At 40.2% G+C, this 10952-nt stretch overlaps 1 protein-coding gene across 2 annotated transcripts in view; it reads right to left on the bottom strand.

The window, feature by feature from the left end:
• Positions 1 to 8766: 8766 nt before the first annotated feature.
• LOC135899238 (transcription cofactor vestigial-like protein 4) overlaps positions 8767 to 10952 on the bottom strand; it is a 38745-nt gene continuing 36559 nt past the window's right edge. For both annotated transcript variants that reach the window (XM_065428511.1, XM_065428512.2), the window contains one exon: positions 8767 to 9174. The gene's annotated coding sequence lies outside the window, so the exon portion shown is untranslated. The remainder of the gene's footprint in view (positions 9175 to 10952) is intronic.

Genomic DNA, 10952 nt, shown 5'->3' with positions numbered 1-10952 from the left:
ATTTCTAGATAAGCACCTCTACTTGTAGGGAGTATGCATGGCTTTCAACCTTTTGGTTATTGTTGGTGTTTTTTGATGTTATATATAGTTGGTTGATCTTTCAATAAAATTTCCAGTTGGCAGTAGTACAGTGCGTGTCCAGTTGTGTGTGTTTTTGATTGCTGCCCTCGTCTTCTCTGTGCTGCTTCAAGTTTTACCTATCTCTCCATTTTATTATATTCCATTTAAACTTATATGAGTGGCCTAAATGCCTAGGTGCACATGATGAAAATCAACACTTACTTCATCTCTTGCACCTTAAGTATTATTTCATGATGAAGTTCCCAAAAGATAACAGTCAACGCACTGAGCGAACTTACCACACATTATTTCCTAGCTGCAGTTCAATGTTTCTACTTTAACTTTTACTTCACTTTATTTTCCTTAATTTATTTATTTATTTATTTATTTACAAATACTGCTATCCCATGAATTGGGACATTGCAGGAGTGGTGCAGAAGATTATACATAAACAATATTAGGAAAGTGCATGATCACAAATGTGAGTGTAAAGATTTACAGAGAAAACAGTACAGTGTCATGAAAAAAATACATGATTTGGCAATTCTCGCACAAAATGATCAACAGACATTTCAAGTAACGTGCCATCTAAATCGTTCCGCAATTCAACTGTGAAAGGAAAAAATGAAAACTTGTAGCTATCTAAAGACAGCATAAACGGCACGATGTTAAGTGGGTTGGAACAGCTCGTGACACGTGCTGAAGAACTGGCGAAAGAGAAGGGGGCGTCAAGATAAATACGCTTGTTGATAATCTTGTGAAGTAGGATAATGCGATCACATATTCGTCTGTGTTCAAGTGTGTCAAGTGATAACGTGCGGGCGTGAACTGTGGGAGAGAAGTGACGGTCGTAACGCTTATATATAAATCTTATTGCTTTTTTTCTGCACATTTTCAAGTTTAATAATGTCTTTGGCAGAGTGTGGCGACCAGACCGCCGATGCATATTCAAGTACAGGCCTTACTATAGATTTGTACGCCGTCAGCTTACAGTTTTTGCTTGCATCATTTAATGTATGTTTTAAGAACCCGAGTTTCCCGAGTGCCTTGGAGCAAGTTAAATCTATATGCTTAGACCAATTTAAGTTTGAACAGAACGTTACACTTAGGTACTTAAACTCGTTCACGTGCGTTAGTTGATGTGTGTTGTTAGTGAACGAAAAACGAAAAGGATTTTTCTTGTTAGTGAATGACATCGATACAGTTTTGCTAAAATTTAACCTCATCTGCGATGTGTTGCTCCAATCACAGAAAGAAGAAAACACATTGTTTAGAATATGTTGGTCGCATGCAATATTTATATTTAAATACAGAACGCAGTCATCTGCATATAAACGAATTTTAACTGACGTAGTATTAGTTATCTGGACGACGTCATTAATGTAAATGAGAAATAAAAGTGGTCCTAGAACTGATCCCTGCGGGACGCCAGATGTTATATAAACAGATGTTGATTGAGAGTGATTAAACGTGACAAACTGTGATCTTAATCGCAAGTAGTCCGTAATCCAGCCTAGTAGTCGGGCACCATGAGTTTCCTTGAAGAAGGCGCCAAGTTTAGTAATGAGCTTACTATGACAAACCAAATCGAATGCTTTTGAATAGTCGATAAAAATGGCGCCCATCTGACCGCGATGATTTAGGCATGATGCAATGTCGTGTGTGAATTCAATTAACTGCGTGAGAGTAGAAAACCCAGCCCAAAAATCATGCTGATTATTAGACAGAAGATTATTGTTAGACAAGTACAAGACAATATGTTTATGAATAATGTGTTCCAATACCTTGGAGCAGGTACATATTAACGAAATTGGTCTATAATTGGAGAGGCTTTGTTTGTTACCAGACTTAAATACTGGTACTACATTAGCTATTTTCCAGGTTTGTGGAACGGTTTCAGTTTGGAGAGATTTTTGGAAAATAACAGTCAAGTACTGGGCACACCACTCAGAATACTTTTTTAGGAACATGTTAGGAATATTATCAGCTCCAGCACTTTTAGTCGTGTCAATTTGCAACAAAAGATTCAGAACTCCATTATAACTTATATCCAACTTCGGGAAGGCTGGCAATTCAGTAACTAGACTAAACATTGGTCTAGTGTCGTTGTTGCTGTCAAATACCGATTTAAAATATTTATTAAAAGCTTCAGAGATAGCAGAAGGGTTAGAACATGGTTTACCATTAACAACAAACGATGAATAACAGCGACTAGACAGAGTAATTGTTTTCCAGAATTTGTGTGGGTTGGTTTCCATGAATGTTGTTAGTGTGTTCTCATAATAAAATTTCCTAGCATCATGCATTTTGGTTCGTAGAGCCGTTTTCAAGAAAACTAGAAGTGCACCATCACTTTTATGCTGCGACTTACATCGCTTGCGAAGTCTCTTTATGCGACGGATAAGTTGGATAATTTCCCTGCTGTACCAGATATGTTTGGGATTTCTTTTAACACACTTCATGGGCACAAAGTTACACAGACAGTCATGCACAACTTTATAAAATCGCTTAACCAACATGTCAATATTACAGTGTTCACTACTAAATAAAAAATCATCAAAATGTGACGCCAGAGCACCAAGTATCATGGCATCATCAGCACGAGTGAAGTCAGTAATCATCCTGTATTCTGGTATTTTGCGTTCAGGTGCAATATTCAATTTAAGAATGACTGCTTTGTGATCAGACAGACCATCACCGACTTCACATTCGAAACCACATTTAAGCAACTGCTCATTCAAAAGCACAAGATCCAGCAAAGAGTCACCACGCGTAGGTGACTGGACAACTTGTGAGAAATCAAAAGAAACTACTATGTCAATAGGCATGTCACACTGTACCTTGTCGCGACCACTCGATACGAGTGAAGCCCAATCTATGCATGGCAAATTGAAGTCCCCACACAAGACCATTTTGTAGTTATCTGATCTATGTGTTGCGATATAATAATTCAGAGCAAGAAACACATTGTAATCGGGATTTGGAGGACGATATATAACGCCTATTACTAACGTTGACAAGGAAATATTAACTTTGCACCAAACTGACTCAGTTTCTGGAAGCTCGGGTAGCAAAGAAAAGTCGATGCCATCTTTAATGAATAAGGCCACACCGCCACCACGACCGGAAGATCTATCTTTTCTCAAGACGCAATAACCAGGTGGTACAAATTCTCCATCTAAGATTGAGTTATTGAGCCAAGTTTCGGTCACACAAATCATAGATGGATGGCGAGTTTCTACAGGCCAGTTAAAATTAACAATTTATAACTTATATATAACTTATATGATCCCCTTCATGGGGTATTATATAAGGGGTGTGGTTATATACTTGCCAGATTTTAAAAAAACAATGCAGGTTTGGGTACGAATGGTCATGGCATAAAAAAATGCAGATGGGCACTTGATGGCAGTGACTTCAAGGGGAAGGGCATCCCGGTCGACATTTGCTCATGGGAAGAAGGATCCTGAAAAAGTTGTAGTGCAGGCAAGAGGCCGAGTAATCTGAAATGGATGTGCAGTGCGGTGACATATCTGGGTGCGATGCACAATCTAAGGTGCCCGATTTAGTGAGCTGTGAAATATCTTACGCAGCAAGCAAAGGCTAATGATGCGGCGATGAAATTCTAAGCTTTCGAAGCTGAAAATTATCTTCAGAGATGAAACGCTGATGGATTACGAGTATACATGATGAAAGAAACAGACGGCACGGCTTTGGAGTGATTCGAGTGCATTTGTTAGATATTTCTGAGGTGGATGCCAGATTGGACTGGCGCACTTGAGTTTTGTTCTAATAAGTGTTTTACATGCCAGAAGTTTCACATGTTGGGGTGCGTGACGAAGATGATGTTTCATGAATCCCAAGGCCCTGTTAGTGGTGATATGATATTAGTTATGTATTACCACAAAGAAAGATCGCTGCAGAAGGTGATTGCAAAATATGTATGTGATTGGACGTGTTCTATGGAAGAGTTTGTAACTTCATAGGAGAAGTGAAGGGGGTTACATTATTCAGTAAAGGATAAGAGTTTACATTTTTTAGCATTTAACATCGTTAACCAGTGGTCACACCATTTCTGCACTTGGTTGAGGCCCTATTGTTGGGCAATTTGATCAGAGAGATCAGTAATAGCCCAGGAGATTACGCAGTCATCGGCAAACATACATATTTTACAATCAACATGCTGTAATAGGTCATTTATATATGTTGGAAACAGTATAGGCACGAGTACCGATCACTGAGGGATGCCAGATGGTACTGGGATTGTACTTGAGCTATGATTGTTAACATAAATGAATTTTGAGCAGTTAGCAAGGAATTCTTTAATTCAATTGATGATATTAGGGTGCATATTTGGACTGGCGAATTTTAGTAGCAGGCATTGGCAAGGTAACCTGTCAAAAGTTTTTGTTAAGTCTAAGAATATTGAATCAGTTTGCAGGTTGCTATCAAGGTTAGTGTGCAGGTCAAAAGTAAAGATTTGCCAGTTGGGTTTCGCAAGAGAAGCCCTTACGAAAACCATGCTGAGCATGATGAAGGAAGTTGTTGGAATCTAGAAAGCTTATTATATGCGAATAGCTGACGTGTTCCATTATTTTACATGGCAAACTTGTTAGCGAGATGGGGCGGTAATTAGATGGGGACTCCTTTTTACATGATTTGTGGACTAGAATAACATTCCCACCTTCTAGTCATCCGGTAATGTTGCATTTGAAAGAGACTGTGCGAATAGTAAAGACAAATAGACGACAGATATGTTCTTAGTATTCTGTAAGAGTTTCGAATTTATGTCATCAACTCCAGCAGACGATGAAAGCTTGATTTTATCGATGAGGGTTGAGGTGCCTTGCCCGGTGATGTTGACAGAAGGTATTGCTGGTAAGGCTGCTGTAGATGAGGTAGGCGATCCTAAATCAATTTCTTTTCTAAACACCAAATCAAAACAATGATTGAACAGATTGGCACAGTCAGTGTCGGTAACATCTTCATCCACGGCATTTGTAAGAGTAACACATGTTGCTTGTGGGTTTAGTACTTCCTGAAACTTTGTGGGGTTATTTACCAGAACTTGTACTAGGTTTGTTTGGAAGAAAGTTTGTTTTGCGTTGCGGAGTGCCAAAAGAAGAATGGAAAGATGGCAGAAAGCTTGAAGTTCATTGTTTTAAGCATCACAGTTCCCTTTGTTGTACATGCGAATGGTTTTCTTGAAGGTTTTGTGGGGTTTGGGAGGAAAAAAGGTGGCGTGAATGACTTTATGGACGCTAATTTCGCACATGTAAATGAGTGACGATAGGTTCTCAGGGTAATTCTTTAAGATTAGGTCTAGGATGTTTGATGTTCCATGGGCAACTCGAGTCAGTTCTAGAATCATTTGATTGAGATTAAAGTTTAGACATACATCAACAAAGTTTCTTGATTCCGAGTTTCCGGCAATTAGTGGTCCTACATTTTGCCAGTCAATACATGGGAAATTGTAGTCACCAAAGACAAGAATTTGAGAGTTGGGATGCTTGTTAGTAATCCGGGCTAGTGCGTCGTTTAGTCTGTCAGCGAAACCGGGGTTACAGCTCGGGGCTCTGTAGCAGACACCAAGTAGGACACTTGGGTGGAATGCTGCACTTTGGCCATATTTCTCGATCTGAAGTGAGAGTAATAGTTGAACATAATATCTGTTTATCACGATAAGGACGCTGCGTCCTCATGTGCTCTTACAGTCATTTCAATAAAGGTTATTAAAGTCCTAGCTGCATGTCCTCCAGAACCTCACTGTCTGCAACATCATGTGGAAGACACGTTTCAGTTATGGTTAGTATGTTGTGGCCAGTAGATGAGATTACATCAGGGCTTCACGGATTGGAAGAAAACTGCGAGCATTTGTGTATATCACTGAAAATGGAAGATTAACTCGAGGGTTTGTTCCTGGCTGACTGCATGTTTCCGGATGACAAATTTGTTCCTACAGAAGTTCCTTTATGGTTTGTGTTCCTTAATCAAAAATTTATCATTTTGATCTCGTGTGGAAGGCTTTGTAGAGTAGGGAAAAGGGTCTGGTTATGTTTCTCATGAAAGCAACGAGTTCTAACAATACCTTGATTTGGGCGAGTTGGTTCATGTTGACAGTTTTCATAAAAGAGCACTAAAGACGAAGATGAAGGAACACATACCTACACTGCTTAGCACCAGCCCTGTCGTATGTGTTCCTTCGTCTTTGTCTTTAGTGCTCTTTTATGAAAACTGCCAATAAGTTGTTTACATGCATTACGAACAGGTGGAGAGAAGTCTTCACCAATACTGTAGTTTGTGTTTTTGAGTTTTGAACCTTTGGGAAGAATACTTGCTTTTGTTCTAAAAAATGAATAGTTGCTTTTGTTCTAAGGAAGGCGGTCAGCGCATTCTATGTTTTTATGTTAAATTTCCAAAATTACATCTTGAAGGCATTGTATATTGACGATCTTCTCGGATTGTTCTTTGTTTTGATGTTCTTTGTTTTGATTGTTTTGAATGTATTCGGATTGGATACTTCATAGAATACAAGGTTATTTCTTCTCGACTGGTTCTTGAGGTCATCCAGGCGAGTGCCTAAGTCGGCAAGTGCCCAAGTCGGCGAGTGCCTAAGTCGGAGAGTTGGCGGGTGGTTCTGGTTGTTTGAACGATTTCTAGTTCTGATTGTAAGTTTCCGAGACAATGACATTGACTTTCTAGGTCTCCAATTCGGTTGTGTAATGTGGATGACATTTTATTCACTGGAGCTAGTTGATTTTTTTGGCCCTACTATTAAGTGATAGTTGAGTTTGGCCTGCTGAGAGCTTCTGCAGTGTGACCAAGATAGTTTAAGTGTTAATTGAACCTGGGTTCATTTCCACATCGCCTGACAATAGCAACAGCACGCTAATGACATTAGCACATTCAATAGAAAGACAAATTTCTCCCATTGGAGAAATCTGTAGCCACTTTTAATATTGAGATGCAGACAACAAAATGTCCTGGCCAAAAAAAAAAAAAAATTATGAGTCACCGCGTGACCTTGCAAATCATGCAACATTGGTTGCCCAAAATAGTGAGAAGTTCTGCATGATAGTTATGGGTAACATACCACACAGGCTAAAGTTGACCCCAAAACACTAGGCAAATGCTGTTTTTTCCATCTTTGGTGAAATTAAAAGGACTCCAGAAGGATGAAAGTACAGAAAGACTGAAATGCACTGAAAAGCGTGAATGAATTTGTCAAATGTGAAGCAGTAATTGTGCATAAGGTATGGTTTTTTAATGGGGCATATTACGTTGAACAGTTGAGGCAGGTGCCTAAACACCCAATTGATAAAACATAACTTTTGATGCTAACTACACATGCAACAAAACCTTAGCATTGTCTGGTGCCACTGCTTCCCACATAATGCAAACAAAAGAGGAAACACGTTTTGCGATTTCAGGGCAGCATAGCCATTGTGTTGGCATGCTAGAAGCCAGGCTCACTGCTGTTTGATTAAAGAGACACCAAATGCAAATACTAACTCAAGATAAAGCAATACATTAATGTTCTAAAGTATCCAAAACGCCCTTTCAGGAGAATAGAGATTGTATAAGCAAGAAAAGGACATAAGCTTAGGACAAGATTGGCACTGCTACTCAGAAAATATGGTAGCAGATCCTACGAAGTGATATGCTCCCATTTACAAATGATGAATTGCAGTGAATGACTGATAAAAAAGTTATAAATGTAGCATGGCAACACAAAAGATGCAGTTACACCACTTTTACTGAATTTTCCTCTAGAACTCACTGGAGCACCCTGTTCACACTTCTGGCTGTAGTCATGTCTAGACATTTTTCCTAAAGTTTTTTATGCAAGTCTGATGCCCTCTCCGAGTAGTTCTCTAACGTAAGATCCAGGATGCTACGACCTTCGAGATCATCAACACAGCTATGCGACAGACCACATTCACTGTGGGCAATAGTTGCAGAATTGTGTGGCTCTTTCAGTGACAGTTATCTCTACAATTTATTTAATTTCTTGAGATAAAGCTTATGTTGTAAGGTCTCTTGAAAAGTAATTCAACAATATAGGTTTACTTAACATATCTGACTTAACTGCCCTCGAAATTAAAGAATCAATTATGACAGTATACACAAGCAAAACAGTTGAACGAGCTGTTCACAGTGTTGTCAACCATGCATGTATAAGCAATGTCTCAGTCTCTTGTTTTTCCTTTCATCATAAACTGTTGTTAGAAATGTCTGTGCCTCTCCTTGAACTCTGTGTCTGTTAGTATAGTTCAGTGTCAACCATTGGCAGCACTAAAAACCGTAAAGGGCAGTGAAAAATATTTATTCTGCTAAACTTTTACATCTTAAGAAGAACTTATCAGCATAAAATATTGGCCAGCAAACTCTCTCATGAGCCGGCTCACTCAGACTAAGACCGACCCTAGAGCCTGAGTCCAAGTTAGCCTGGCTGTGTATACGTTAGGCGAGTCCAGCAAGTTCGAGTTTAAGCTGAGGAGAATTCCGATGAAATGGAGTCTGAGTGAGCCCAATTGGGTAGAGTTACGATGGGTCTAAGCCCCAGTGAGCCTAGGCAAAATATATATCTTGTGAGCTAGTCTGAGCAAGTTCCATTTATTTTGCCGGCCTATGCTGGGAAAGCATACAAAATAGGCTCAGCTATATGGAACTAAGACAAAAGAGGCAAAAGACAAAAGAGACTGCTTCAAAGTCACAAAGTTGTCTGTGCTTTTATTAGGAACCTTAAACAACCAACTAGCCCAAGTGATAGACACAGTGAAGGATCAATGTTCATTATGAGCTCCACGTCAAGACCGCAGGGTCGCCAGTGTTAGCATTTGCACTACCTTGTACACCATAAAGCCTACAAGGCTGTTGCACATTTTTTCCCCGGAGTGTTCCTCAAGATGATGTCGACAGCACATATTCTTTACAAGGGCAATCTTTCGTAGTGCCTGGTCACACCAAGAAATTCCCTCCAGTCCTGACTGAGGCCACTGGATGATCGTCGCAACGGATTAGTAAGGGCTGCAGGAGGCTGGCAAGGTGCACAGTAGAGGTTGTCCTGTACGCTGGACCAAGGAGCCACCACTGAAGAGACTATTTACACACCTGCACAAACAAGTAGATGAAAACGGACTTTTCTCCCGTGCAACTTTTTAGCTGCAATTCAGTATATTTTCAACACTATATCGCATTGTGTCAATGCTTATTTTTGAGAACAGTTTGCTACTTCTATATTTGTTGGAAGTCTGACACTATCACAGTTCCCAGACAGGCAAGTACACAATGATAGTTAATCATATCCTTTTTGTGTTGTGCCTCTGTACTATTCTGGTATTGTTAATACTGATGTTCAGCATGGTAACCAGGAATGTTGATAGCACGACAAGGGTTTACAAATATTGCATTTTTCTGGATGCACAATTAGTTCAGGCACTGTAGCCTTCGGCTCTCTGTTGCACACTGAAGAGCAAGAAGTTTCATAGTAAAATATTCTTGCGCGCACAATTGACAAGCACACAGTGAAGGGGACACACGAGCGCTTCGTACCAACTCGCCCAACTATCAGTTCTGCTACAGCAAGAAGTTTGACAATATGGAGAAAAAATCAAACACATGAAAAAGGGGCTAGTTCGCAACCAAGTTTTATTGAAGGTGTCTGCAGTTATATGGTATCAAACATAAATGTTAAACTATGAAGATAATCTGCTGTATGTAAAACTCCTGACAGGGACAATTTCTTGTGTGCTCTGTGCAAGTCTTCCCAACTATCACCCTGGTTTGGTTCAGCTCATCACGCAGCCTTCGTCTTACTGCTTAAGACTATCAGGCCATAAAGTGCCATTCTGCATTTTTTATGATGACAACAATGTAACTTGCATAAAGTAAAATCTACATAATCATAGGCCACATCACAACAACCATAGGATGAATGTACCCAACTGCTCCTGCGTGATGTGAGCCTCATGCATTCCTTTATCCATAAATAATTACCTTGTGTGGTGTTTTGCACACATCAATATTTGTAATGTCCACACCACCATCCCCATCTAGACTTCTGTCTAGATGGGGATGTCTGGCATGTCTTTAGTATGGCATGCAGCTGTTATGCAAGTCAAGCAGTAGTCTTGTCTGCTGGTCCGTTGCATCTGTGCGCTGAATGTCCAGTCTATGCCCAGTACTGCTTCTTCAGTTCAGCAAGAATGCATATGTACTAAGAAACCTGCCATCTGTTTCATACTAGCCCTTGAGAATGTATGAATATGCACCCTATCACCTTTCTTTCGATGACTGCTAGAAGTGGCCTCGGCAACCATTTTGTTCTGAGCCACTCTCACAACAGTTTTCACTAGAACCGAGCCATTTCCCAATGCTTCAACAGTTCCACTGACAATGCTTCAGTTCCCCGAGAGCAGACGGGATCCAGAGGACCCCCTCTCTGATAGAACCATGCCGGACTGTCATGAAACACTGGTAATGGTCAGCCACGAAACATGCTTTCACCAGCCCTCGCACTTGACACGGTGTTTCTTCTGGATTGAGCCATGCCAGCTTGTCACACATTTACTAGGAGCTGAGAAAAGTGCATAGAATCATTCTCACATGTTTGTGCATTTGTGAGCATCGACGAGCGTTTCAATCATCTCAAAACGCAAACTCCTGTGAGAGAGGAAGAACTAAAAGGGTGGGAATTGCTTGTGTGTTCTGTGGCTGCATTCAATTATTTTGAAGTGTTCGTGCAGTTCTGTGCATCAGTGAGTATTTCAATCATTTCCGTGTGTGAGCTAGTATATGTTGCCTCAAGTCACGCCAATCCAGGCCACAGTGAGCCACCTCCGTGCTGCCATAGCAACAGATCCATTTTGATTATTTTATCCATGTTGATT

This window comes from Dermacentor albipictus, chromosome 5 (assembly GCF_038994185.2).
Source record: "Dermacentor albipictus isolate Rhodes 1998 colony chromosome 5, USDA_Dalb.pri_finalv2, whole genome shotgun sequence".
NCBI classification, from domain to species: domain Eukaryota; kingdom Metazoa; phylum Arthropoda; class Arachnida; order Ixodida; family Ixodidae; genus Dermacentor; species Dermacentor albipictus.
The sequence above is the reverse complement of the archived record's forward strand: the minus strand, read 5'-3'. Positions and strand labels throughout refer to the sequence as shown.